Below are 13,075 nucleotides of genomic sequence, written 5' to 3'. Positions count from 1 at the left end.
TAGAAGTCCCCCTGGGACACTGCAGCTTGGGTGAACGTAGACTCAGCTTCTGAGGAAAGTTTCAGGAAAAACGCTATTAAGAGCTAGACTGCTGTACAATCTTAAATGGACAAGAGAGGGAGGAAGGGAAGGATGTAGCATATATCCAGAAACTGCTGGAGTTTTATTAGCTTTGTGTTACTTTTTTAAATCTATCCAAGAAGGTTATGTTAGAATGTAAATGGAGAAATGGAAAAGCAAAGATAGAACCAATTGGAGCAAACAGGCAATGAGTGAAGGGCTGAGAGGGTCCAATGTGAAAACTGCAGAAATATTCTGACAATGTTATCAATATACATCAATTTCTGCTTGAACAGTGGCTGCAGCAGTTCTGCCAGCTTTGCTTCTTGTCGGCTTGTCTCTGCAGCTGACCCCACTCCTCTGTGCTCATGGGATGAAGGAGAAGGAGACCCTGTGTGGGTCCTGGTGGCCATGAAAGGAGGCTCTCCCAATGTGTGTGCTCTCAAGGAAATCATAAAGGGCCCTTTGAAGGGCGTAAGTGTATGCAGCTTTCATCTTCAGTGTCTGAAAAATGAATGAGATTTTTTTTTGTAGATTCCTCTTCACGTAACAAAAGTTGTATGTATCTACACACGAGCAAATTTCACCAAGTGTGTGTGCGTGTCACTACAGAGAAACATAGCTTTCTAGGACTTGATGCATCATATCTTAATGTAAACATCCTAAATAGGTTTGATGAATTGTATTATATGAGTGGCTAGTTTTTCTCCAATGTCTATAAAGTGACCCTAGGGTGAGTGGGTTAGACATTATAGATACGTCTTAAGACAGTTGATTCTCATGCTTTGCATTGGGAAGCTGGGATAAAGAGACATGTTTCAATTCAATATCATCAGCAAAAAGGGAAACTCTACTTACTGACAAGTAACTAAAGATCTTGATTTCAGTGACATTTGGCTAATCATATCCTAAGTGCAGTGGGGTTTAGATCCAGCTGTTTATCCTCTGGGAGAGACTAAGGCAGACTTGCATGCAACTCTGCTTTTCCTGAGAGCAGCCAGGTTCTTGCTTACTCATAAATCGATAAAAGAAACATTCTGCCAGATATACCACACTAGGAGCTTTTCTTGTGTGTCTCACTTGCTACAAAACACCCTTTGAAAAGAATTGCACTCTGACACTAAAAATTGTCTTTTGGAACTTTTTTCTGCATAGTTTATTAGCTTTTTTTTTTTTTTTTCCTTTTCTCAAGTATTTTCTGTTATTCAGGAAAAGACCTTTGGTAATTTAAAAGAGGATAATAAAGGCAGTTGATGAATACGTGTAATTGTTGAGAGTACTTGTAGAAAAACTGGACTGGTATATCATCTGTGCTGAAATACATGGGTAATTCATTCACTGAAAGCAAACAGGAAAAAATGAGGACTATTTATGTCTGGTCTTGGCTTGTTAAAGCTTATTGCAGAAAGGCAAGTAAAAATGTTGATCTTACAACATTATCCTGAAAAAACCCCCAAATTTCAATGGGATTGAAGACTGAGGAGGGAGCCTGCAGTGTCAGTGCCTGAAGGCCTCTGTACTCAGAGCTGCTACAGGCTTCAATGGGAATTTTGCCTGCATACAAAGAGATGAACAGGAACCTAAAGTAGTAGAGGCTGTGTTGCAGCTTCACCTGAAAATGAAGCTCATAAGGGCCATAAAATGTTGTGGGTCCCTCCCTCGCCTCATAATAGGCTATGAGTATTTTAGATCCAAATTGGTCACCTTTAAACTGGAAAGAGAACTGTACTCACACTGGTAACTTAATAGCACATCTAAATGTTTTTTAAAAGACTTCAATTTACCTATTTAGACAAAATAGACTGTTTGTTAATTTGACAGAATATCCATGTTCCCTGAATTTAGGGCTATAAAAATTGTTCATCTGCTCAGTCACAGGCCATTTAATTTTGGATGCATCATTGCCAGTTGGTTACAGTAATTAGCATTCTCTGTATTGTAGCAGCTTCCCTGAAGCTATGCTAAGTAGGGTTTCACTACTGTATGGAAACATAAGCAGCCTTGTGCAAATGAGCCTAGCCACCTATGTTAGAGACAGAAGCCCTATCTCTACAGCTTCTTGGCTCAGGGTGCCCTATGTGACCACCTGCAGATCTTATTTACTGGTTATTAATGACTTGAAGTGTAGGCAGCTGTGAAAGGCACAGCATGGCAGCTTAAAACCTCCGCTCCAAACTATTCTTTCAACATTGTCATTTCTTTGAGTGACATTTGATTTCTGTTTTTTTTTTTTAATAATTTCGTTTATACTTTTTTTTTAATGAAGTTATCGAGCAGAAATTAATTCTCTGCATGTAAATTGTGTGTCTGGATATATATAAAATCAAAAACTTGTGAACTGAGGCACAGCATTTGCTGATGCATTTAGTTGCCACTTAAAACACAGGGATTCTCAAATAAAAATATTTTGATAAATCCTTCCTTATTATGAACATACGCTGCAGATATTTTTGTTGTGTATGTTTTTTGATATCTCCTGATGCCTAAAGTAGTATTTTATTGTATTTTTCATAGAAGCACCAACGGTTGGTACCGGAATATGAGTAGTGCTGGAATTGTTCTTTTGTAAAGGCTAGAATAAACAGCACAATAGCTAAAACCATAAATAAATTAGAGAGAGGCAAAATTTTTTTTCCCAGTTGTTCTGCAGCCTACGCACATTTTCTTGTTCCATATTGAATGTCTGCTCTTCTTTTTTGTTTCCTGGGAAACAAGTGAGGGGTTGTATGCACTGCAAGATGTACACCAAGAATAATTCTTCCCATTTAATCCACTCTGATTTTTACTTCTTAATATACTGGAAGGTAACTAATATTTAATACCATGAAATGTATCTGTGCATGTTTAATGATTCAATTAATCAGAGAGAAACCTTCTTTATAATTAAATATGGATAGGCTATAGTCTTTTCTTCTCATTGACTGATGCTACTGAGAATAAGGGATAAGAATAATTTTATACTATTATTCAGTGTGCCTTTTATTAGAACTCTCAACTGTTTGGGTGAATAAAATCAATGATAAAGTACATTTTTTCTTAGAGTTGTGCTCTCTGCGGTTTCTGTATTCCACAAAAGTCTAACCATGTGAATTTAGGTAGCACTTCTATGAAGACTTACATGTGTTTAAGCATGAGAGAAGTTCAGCTGATGCTGATGTGATTACTTACATTAAGTTTAAAGACTGTTCTTGAGCCTGTGTAGGGCTGGCTTTTTCAATTTCTGCAAGAGACTCAATGCGAGCTTGGAAGACATCATATGTGCTTGCTCTTTAAGTCTCAATTTGATTGTGATTTGCAACCATAGCTAATTTCTGTATAAGCAGTGATTTTATTAATCTGATTGTGGACCTCTCTTGACTTCTTCACTTGAAGAAAGCTTACAAACCATCACCGCAACTCATTTTTCTACAGGTCCATACAAAATTTTATAAGTATAAGCTATTAAAAAAGCCAATTGTCTTCAATACTATATGCAGATGGGGTGCATATATTGGTAAATTAATAAAATAAAGTAATGATACACATGCAGGCAGATATAAATATGGAAATGGAGATTTCCTGCTTCTTGACTTCATATAAATTGTTGAATATATTTGTTTAATGATTTATACGGAGCCTCAAGCCATAGCAACTAGGTGCTGTTTACAAAAGTTAAAACATAAATTACATGCACAGCCTACAATGGGCTTCATCAAATGGCCGCCTCTGCTGCCAAGGGTACCATGTATCAGTAGTCATGTTATGAGACCATACTTATCTGTTGAAATGTCTTTCCATTTCTCCTTGCCTATCTACCAGTGGATACAGGTGCCACGACATGCTGTTGTACATGCAATACCGTTACATTGTAAGTGATGTGTTAATTCTAATTTAAATATTTTAAAATGACTATGCTTTTAAGTTTGTATGCACACAGATAAATATACCTAAGTACTTGGAAATGAATGCTTAGGGTTGACTGTGTTTCTATAGGGTCTTTTGTATATTAAATCCATATGGACTGTTAAGCTGAGGTAACAATTCCACTGAAGGCATGAACTGTTCTGTTTTCAAGTTTTTCACTGCTCACATTACACGTAGACGTATTTTTCAATATATGCACCTACCTTTCTAATGAAAGGATATTTTCCATTATAATTGTGACAGTGAATTAATTTGAAAAAATATCAAATGCCAGTATTTCCCTTTATAGATAGGTGACACTTACAATGGGTAATATGAGGCCTAGCCTGAAGAAGAAAGGCACAATTATGCTATTTCTATAGCACTTCAGTCAAGTGAGGCTCATTAATTTGTTTTTTAGGATGAGCATAAGCCAGAGAAATAACTGTTTTGCTCAGTTAGCGCCCAGGCATCTGGTGCAGAGCTCGTGTGTATAATTTCAAACATTTCTATTGAGACCTTAGAAACTGTGGAAAAACTTTGAAATCCATGGGGTATCGCTGAGCAAGAAATAGCGTGCTGCACTCAGGTGTTTGTTGAGAAGGTGATATTCAACAAAGTTTCAGTAAAAAGAATACCAATAACCTTCTCCGGATAAATGATACAGTCAATATGTAAGTAGGAACTGATACCATTCATGTAGGCTGGCTATCATGTTTAGAACATCGTATCTGTTTTAGAGATCAGTGCTTGAAGCTTAAAATCATACCTTCATTGCTGATGTTCCATTATCTTTAACTGGAGCAAACTGAAACAATGTTGTGTCATTAGAAAGTGAAAGGCTGTTGGAGATGAGCAAATGTGCTATGGGCTAGGAAGTCAACAACTACATCTGTCCTGAAGGAAGTTCTTCTGTCAGCCTTTATCTATACAAACCGCTGGATGATGTGGTGGGGAGTTTTATTGGCATATATTTAGTGTAGATGCAAAGTCAACAGGTAGCAAAACCTCAAATAGGCTATGCAGGTCATCTGTAAATGAATGCCAGTGACAAGCTTGGACCATGCCAAGAAGTCACACAGCAGGAAAGAGTTGAAGTCAAGGCGTTGTGAGGGAACGCACTATTTTAGAGTTATAAGAAGTTATTTGCAGTATGTCTGAAACTTCTCCCTGTGTGAAGCCACCTTGGGTAGCTCTTCGTGAATATAAATCATTGTGTGATATTAAAGTATATTACCTCATCACTCTGAAGGGTAAGAAACACTTGAAATGTTCCCTTGGAAAGCCAAGGGCCTCCTTCTCTTAAAATAACCATTTCTAGCATAAGCATGCTGGGAAATGACACTCAAAACCGTAATATTTTTATGTATTTTTAAAAAAAAAATCACTTTAAGATGAATTTTACAGATTTGATTCATGGACATTTGCATTGTGGGCAGAACACCACTTTTGATGAAAATAAATGTTTTTAAAGGCAATTTTAACATGATTGACTATTGCTTATTTGGAATGTTATACTTAGTCATTTGGATATTCGTTACGTGCAGGAGACAAATATTCCTAAAACCAGAATTATTACATGGTTGTGCAAATTAATATTACCATATATGTGACAAAGGGTATTCGAATATCTCTTCTTCATGAGTATCAAAAAAAGCATAAAGAATAATCAAGCTGATTTCTAGCTGGATCCCAACCTCAGGATATCTCATGACTGAAGTTTTCTGAAAAAAAAGTGGAATTGAAGGAAATTTGCTACAGTGGAGAGATGAAAAAAATAGAGATCTACTATCAGATAACACTGGTTGTGAAATCTGTTGGGCTGTGGAAGAATCTCTGAAAGAAGCCTAACTACTGAATTCCATTTTAATCTAGAATGGGCAAAGCACTAAAAATACCCTGTAGGGAATGATACTGTGTTGGCAGGGAGACAGGAGAGATGATTCAACACACCTTGCCTGCCTCTTCTTTCTATAGCTCTGTGCATTCAGTGTAAGGTGTTCTTTACATGCAAATCCAGCATGTGGTATAGACTATATTGAATAAGTCACGCAGTCATATTGTGGGGCTGTTGTTGTATCTGGGATCTTGAAATGCTTTACACTGAGGTAACACGTAATCACTGATATACAACCATCCTTGTATCGCATCTGCTGGAGTCACTCTCACAGGAACACTTATAATTTTTATTAATTTATCTATTTAGGTTTATTGCATTTATTGATTATACCTGACACTGAAGAACAGATAAGCAAAGGCATGGAACACAAATCCATTAGAAAAGTAAGTTTTGTTTTTTTTTTTTTTTAAGTGCCAAACAAGCCTTTGAAGAAAGCAGGTACTCCATGGGCCCCTTTATTCAATAATAACTGTGAACATATTAAAAATACCATATAAGAAATACCCACAGGAATTTTCATTAGTTATTTGAGGACATACATTCCTGCTCAGCATTGACAGCAGCAGCATTACATACCCCCACACAAATATCTGTCCCAGGAAAAACCTGAAAAAACTGATGATTCTTCTCAAGCCAACAGTGAGGATGACTAGATATTCAAGAAGAATGGGAGGATGGATAAGGAGAGAAGGAAGAGTTGCAGTGGCAAGTTTCTCTCACTTGGTACGTCTGGTCCAGAAACTTCCTTCCTGAACAAAAAGTGTGGAGTGGTGAGAAGGATATGACATGAGCCTTGACCTCTTAGATGACAGTAACTGTTCCACATAGGACTTGGCACTCCCTCAGCAGCATAATTTGTTCACCTTAGTGTATATAGGAACGTTCATCCCCTGATCATGCAGACTAGGGAGTAGTTTGGATCCAACTGCATCCTGCCCAGGCAGCAGTCTGAGTTTCCTTATATTGAACTCATAGTAATAACAGCAGCACAAAAAACTGTGAAGCTGCTGCATGCAGTGGCCTATATGCTCCCAGTGTGTAGTTGAGATATGGCCAGAACATGTCCCTTGACCTTAATAATGGGCAATGCTATTATTGATACTGATTTCTTGCTGTAAGTTCTGGCTTAAGCAGTGTAAGGCAAACAACCTGAGCATGCTTTTTTCTGTGACACCAACTCCCTTATGCTACTTGCTGTCTTTGCACACTGCTTTGTAAGGGGTTCTAAAGCATGAAAATTGAAATTGAAAACCACACAGCACATACACATTCTCATGTAGTTCATGAATCCCAGTGGCTCTTTTTCAGATCTGGCATTTTCCCAGTAGCAGAACTTCACATGTATTTTGAACTTGATGCTTCAGCCATTAAGTCTAAGCTTTGAATTTTGGACTTCTGGCTTTATGAGCTTTTTATCACAGGTTATAGATCCTGCCACTGTTGTCCCATAGTTGCTGTAGTCTCTTTCTGGATGTGACTCTGTAGCTGTGGTTTCCTAACCTTAGCTCCACTACAGATGCAGTGTTCCATGCACTAAGACAAAAGCCCTGGTTTGAATTAATGGTTTCTATAAACCCAGGTGTTTGGATTGGCATTATGTGCAGTAAATTTTTTTTCTGAATGACTTGCCTAGGAACAGCCACAGTTTTAGTCCTATGTCTCAGACAAAGAAGTAAGTTATTTTCTGTCCTCTCCCTTCCAAATCTGAGATTTTTCTTATTGTAGAATTACAGTTGTATGAGTTGCATTCTTATGTTTCTGGTTGGGACAGACTTCTGTTTTTATTTCTGTGCAATGTTATTAGTTTTGGCCCTCCAGTGAGTGATATTTCCATCACTAGCTTCTCCCCTCTCTTCAGCTCTATAGAAGTAAATTAGACTTGCCCCCAAGAGCTTTCTGACACAGAGGTAATCTGGTGTATTTCGAATTGAGGTTCTTGTGTCTGATGGAAAGCTTTAGTTATGACAGCAAAACAAATAGTGAATAAATATGCTTTTAAGTCTGTAAGTGGATGTTGAGGAAAACAACCAAGAAGCAAAATGACGTGCTCTGACATTGTCCTTTACACATCCACTGGGAATCGGGAAATCAGAGGAGAGAGTGTCTGGGTAGCAGAAAAGAGAACTGAACCTCTGTAAGGACTTGAACCTGTGTTAACAGCTTGCCAATGAAAACTGATGCCTGTACATTCATCTGAATTATCACAGTCAGTTTTTCTTTTACAACTAGCTCAGTCACAGCATCATGATCTCTTTCTTGAACAGGAGGTGAATTGAGGCCAGTGTGGTGACAGCATTAGGAAACCCAGAGAGGTGAAAAATAAAATTAACCAATACTAGATAATTCAGAAACAGAAAAGACTCTGAGATCTAACACAACCTTCTTTTCATCTAATTGTAAAGATCATAATCCTGCTTTCCTTCAATATTCCAAGTTCTCCTCTTTATTCCAAACAAAAATCTTTGCATCATTCTCTGTTATGGCAGTTTTTTTTCCTAGCAATTTATACTTCTTTTTCTCTTTGTAGAGCAGTATCAGTAACTTTCTGATTTTAAAATAATAAACTTATTTTTAGGCCCATGTATTAATTTTAAAAGTCCATACTACTGCTTATCATGCTTTGTAATGCACTCAGAAGCATCTAATTTGACCATCTGTAGATATTTTTCTTCATGTTGTTGTAAGTGATACTGCTTAGTTCCAAAACTCTTGTTCAAACACATGGATGAACTTGTCAGGACTGAATAAAAACTCATTAAAAGCAACTATTCTGTTGGATTTTGGATCAGACTTCCAATGAACTGTAGTCTGTCAGTATTTACTCTTCCCTCCCTCTACCTTTATTTCATAGCCTTGAGAGAAGTACAACATACTGCAACAAGGGGTCCACCCAGCTTATGCTTCATTGAGTATTTCAAATTTGCTCAACAGTTTTCTTATATAAGACCTTCTCTTCTCTTTTTCATTTATTTGAAAATGTCTAGTAACATAGAGAAATATTTTGTTTTCCTTTTGCAGTCAGGGTTTCAGTGGTTCCTCTGTAGCAACTCACAAATCTTGTTTTCCTTGTCATGTCTCTGAATGGTATGTTGTGTTCAGCACATATTTTCTTGATGGTTTGACAGTTCCCAGGCGCTGGGATAAACATTGTAACAGATATTTGGAGGGTTTTCAGAATAATCCAAAGGTTTGTGAAAGGACAGGAGAATATTTGACAGTGCTGAGACTGAAGATGTTAATTGTATTTTGTTTTTTTTTTTTTTTTTACAGTTTTTCTTTTAATTTGTGAGATGGTCAGTGATCAAGTGATCAGTCCGGATCTTTCTCCCAGATAACATGGGGAACAAAGCTTTTATCTTTCCAGGATGAATATGCATTTGGCTCCTACTTGCTTTCTAAGGCATTGTGGGAAGTCAGCTATTGCCAGTAGCAATTAGGTTTGTTGGGCCATTATGTTGCATGGTTGAGCTTAGGTACCAAAGGCCCACTGCAGTGAGAGAAGTAACAGATCCCCAGTTCTTTCTCACTTAGTGGATGGTAGAAATACTTATTCCCTTGTACAGAAATGCTTGTTTTCATTTGGGTGAATGCTCTGATCTCCTATTTTTTCCTTAGTAGAACTCTCACCATAAATTTCTTCAGCATCAGATCTGTGGTAGCTACTGTAGAACATCCATTCCCATGTGTCTGGGAGGCTCGAGCAGTAGGTTCCCTTCATGGCAGGGCTGTTGGGTGGCTTTTGGCTGCATGCAACACATTTTGCTTTGCTTCTGCTTTTGTTAGTGTCCTGTGGTATCACGCAACTCCCAATCTCCTCCAGCAGGCACGAGCCAGCTTCTCAGCAGCATCTGCAGTTGGAATCATTTGAATTCATGGCGAATATTTTCTGCTGACATGAGCCAAGGGAGTTTGAAAAGCACAGAAAAGTACTTGAAAACTGAGCGCATAACACAGGTGGTTGGGATTTTGCAGAGAGCTGGAGCTGGATTTTTAAAGGCACTTGGCACATCTCATGCCTAGAGGGATATTCCAAATCAACTTGAAGTAACAGAAAGAGGCCATTCATTTTACCTAACTTTGGCTGTCTAATCAGCTAGACAAGAACTTCCAGATTTCATCCCACACAAAAATAGGTGTCTCAAATGGGTTAGAACAGTCTCTCTCACCCCACTGAGTGAAGAAAGTAAGAGAAGGTTAATTTGCAAAATCCCCACTTGTACTCCTACCATCAAGACAAAACCATGCAATTGTGTCACAGTGTACTTCAGAGATTATGGGAGAGCTGCACTTGTTGAAATACCTTTTCTGCTAAACAGTGATCTTTTGTTGCTAATGACTCTGGCCTACTCGTACTGCTTATCAACCAAAATACTTACCGCACTGCCTAATATCAGTGAGTACCTCTAGTTGAAGGAAAATGCAAGTTCAGGTAAATCCAAATTATATGTTTTTTTCTGGGTTGGATCATAAAATTGTTTCAGACATAAACCAATCACATTTTTCTGAGCTAGCATGTACTCCTGTTAAATTTTGTGAAAACTCATTTTGCTTTATTATGTCACAATGACATATCATATCAAACATTATTTATTTTTAGGTGATTGAACAGCAAATAAAGTATGAATGTTTCGCAGAGATCTGCAGCCCAGTTATAGACTACTTTTTGGAACTAAAGAGTGGCTTTGCAGGCTGGTGACTATCTTTTATGCATTTATGGTGGTCTCACTAACCTGAAAGAATTCCATTAAATATATTTCAAATACAAGCAAAATGTTTTCTTGCTACATGTGTACTGGTAAATAGCATGGGAAATCTTTTGGCCTGTATTTTTGGCCCTGAAATTTTGGCACTGCTGAGCAGTGTTCTGTGGTAATAAGTGGATTTTCTTTCTTCATTTTTACTGCAATACTGTAGCTGTGTCCTGTTACAAATGATGAAATGCATAGAGAGTTTAGACACCTATGTCTAAGGCTGCACTACATGAAAACTTTTCCAAAGGTTTAGTGCCCTGGACTCTGAAAGCCCCTTCTTTCTGCAGAGTCATGTCCTTTAGTTCTGGTAGTTTTCTGAGGGGACGTTGCTGAAGTCTGTCTAAATGGGTTTTGGCCATGGTTCCTTCTTTCTTTTACATCCTTGTGGAATATTCTCTACAGTGTTTAGTCTTGGCCCAGTAGTTTTGATATATATTTTATTTTGTTTTCATTTTCTCCTCATTTTAAATTCTCCAGTGTCTTCAATTAAGTTCCACTTGGCTGGCAGACTTAAAGAATGATTTCATTCATGTGCCAGATAGGGTCTCTCCCAAATCTACCCAGTGTAAGTAACCACTTCCCCTTTCAGACAACAAATCAAACTCTTTAACATGTTAGTGTACATATCCTTCAAGAGCAATTATTGAGCTAAACAAGTTCTTGTTCCTTCTAGGTGGCTTGAAGAAAAGAGGCAAAGGAGATGAAAACAGTTTTTTGATAATAAACAATATAGATATTTTTGTACGCACACATAGGTAGGTGAAAAGTACTTTTAAATTAATAGGCTTGTTTTTACTAATCACATAAAGAAAAACTCTGTGTAGGTTAGTGGGGAGTAAGAAAAGAGGAGGAAGATGGTGCCTGCATTGAAACTCCCCGTGCTGGGAACAGCCTCTGTCTCTCTGTCTTTCCCACACCTGTGTCCTCTGTGCCTGAAGCTGCTCTCCTGATCTGGTAGATCTGCACAGCCATTTTTACTCTGCTTGAGTACCGGTTTATGGTTCCACAAATATGCTTTATCCAAAATGCTTTAGATTAAGAAATGTATGACTCTACCTGATGGATCCTATATTCTGAACTCATTCAGACAAGAAGGTTGAGGTTTTCAGTTTGGATATTGGTTTAGTCCCCAAGGGCTTCCACCTTGAGTACACCTGTAAAATCCATGAGGGTATTGTGACTTGAAATACTATGTATTTCAGTGGGAATATGTCTCCTCGTAGCATAGGAAACTAAAAGGAAATCTTGTTTTAGTGTTAATTAGAGTTAAAATGGTAAATAGCTCTTTGTTCTGCTTTGACAACACTATTTTGAAAATACCTCCAAACCATAACTGGTACACACACACTTTTTCTTTCTTTACAAAAGATCACTTTTATTGTTTTAGAAATCTATAACAATGTGTGACTTTGTTTTGAGCTATGTGATACTGGCGTTCTTCTTACCTCTCTTCGAATGAAATTAGGAGACAGACCTTGGGTTCTTGGGTTAAAATTGAGTTTGATGCTGAAGGGAAAAAGTGTGTATTTGATCTTGTACTTGTGTCTTCCAGCCACCTTTTCCGTTTACTGCATTATTTGATTTAAAGTTATGCTTTCTTTTCTTGGAAAGTTCACTGAGCCAATTGCATGGCTTTCACAGTGATGGGCATTTACTTTCCAATTAGTCCCACTGAGCCAGCAAGGCTATTTGCCTGGGAGCCCTCATCTCTGTGATAAAAACCCTACCACCCAACTGAAAACAATGAGGATCACAATCTGGCCCTTTGCAATTAGCACAACACTGTCAGGGTTTCACTTTCCTGCTTAAATCCTGTAATGAGCAGCCATCGGAAGATGAGGTAAATAAAGCTGTCATGCATATTGACAGTAATACAATATCACTGCTCATTTTTCTCCCAAAGTTGGAATTGCAGTATTAGCGTGGCACATGATGTTCTCCCCTCTCAAGCAAAACACATACCAGCTGCAGTCTTTTAAAGTCTCCTATCATTTTGTTAGCACAATGACTGCCTACGTGAGCAAAAAAACATGGAAACTGCATCCTACCACAGTTGACAAGATTTTTTATTTTCATGATTACTTCTCTGCCTTTTTTTATTTTGCCTGCAGGCAAAGGTTGGCATACATGTCAAGAGAACATTCTCCAGCTGGGGCCTGCAGTATAGAGAATAGTATACTCCAGAGGGCTCATGGGACCTTAGGCAGATTATTATGGTAATATTGGAGACTGCTGTCCTTTCCCTCCCACAGCTGGGCCGCCTCTCTCATTGTAAGTATTGAAGCAATATGTTTTGCAAATTATACATTGGGAACAACAGGGACCTGGGAAAGTGAGGGAGAAAGAGAAACATGGCAAAATGTTGTCTTTAATATGATATTTTTCTTGTTCGTCAAGCAAAAATAAATTAAAGCTTTAATTTTTTTTAATTAAATGAGGATCATATATTGGGAAAAAACAGCTATAATAGTAAAAAACTTAA

This window comes from Cuculus canorus, chromosome 1 (assembly GCF_017976375.1).
Source record: "Cuculus canorus isolate bCucCan1 chromosome 1, bCucCan1.pri, whole genome shotgun sequence".
Classification (NCBI taxonomy): Eukaryota; Metazoa; Chordata; class Aves; order Cuculiformes; family Cuculidae; genus Cuculus; species Cuculus canorus.
The sequence above is the reverse complement of the archived record's forward strand: the minus strand, read 5'-3'. Positions refer to the sequence as shown.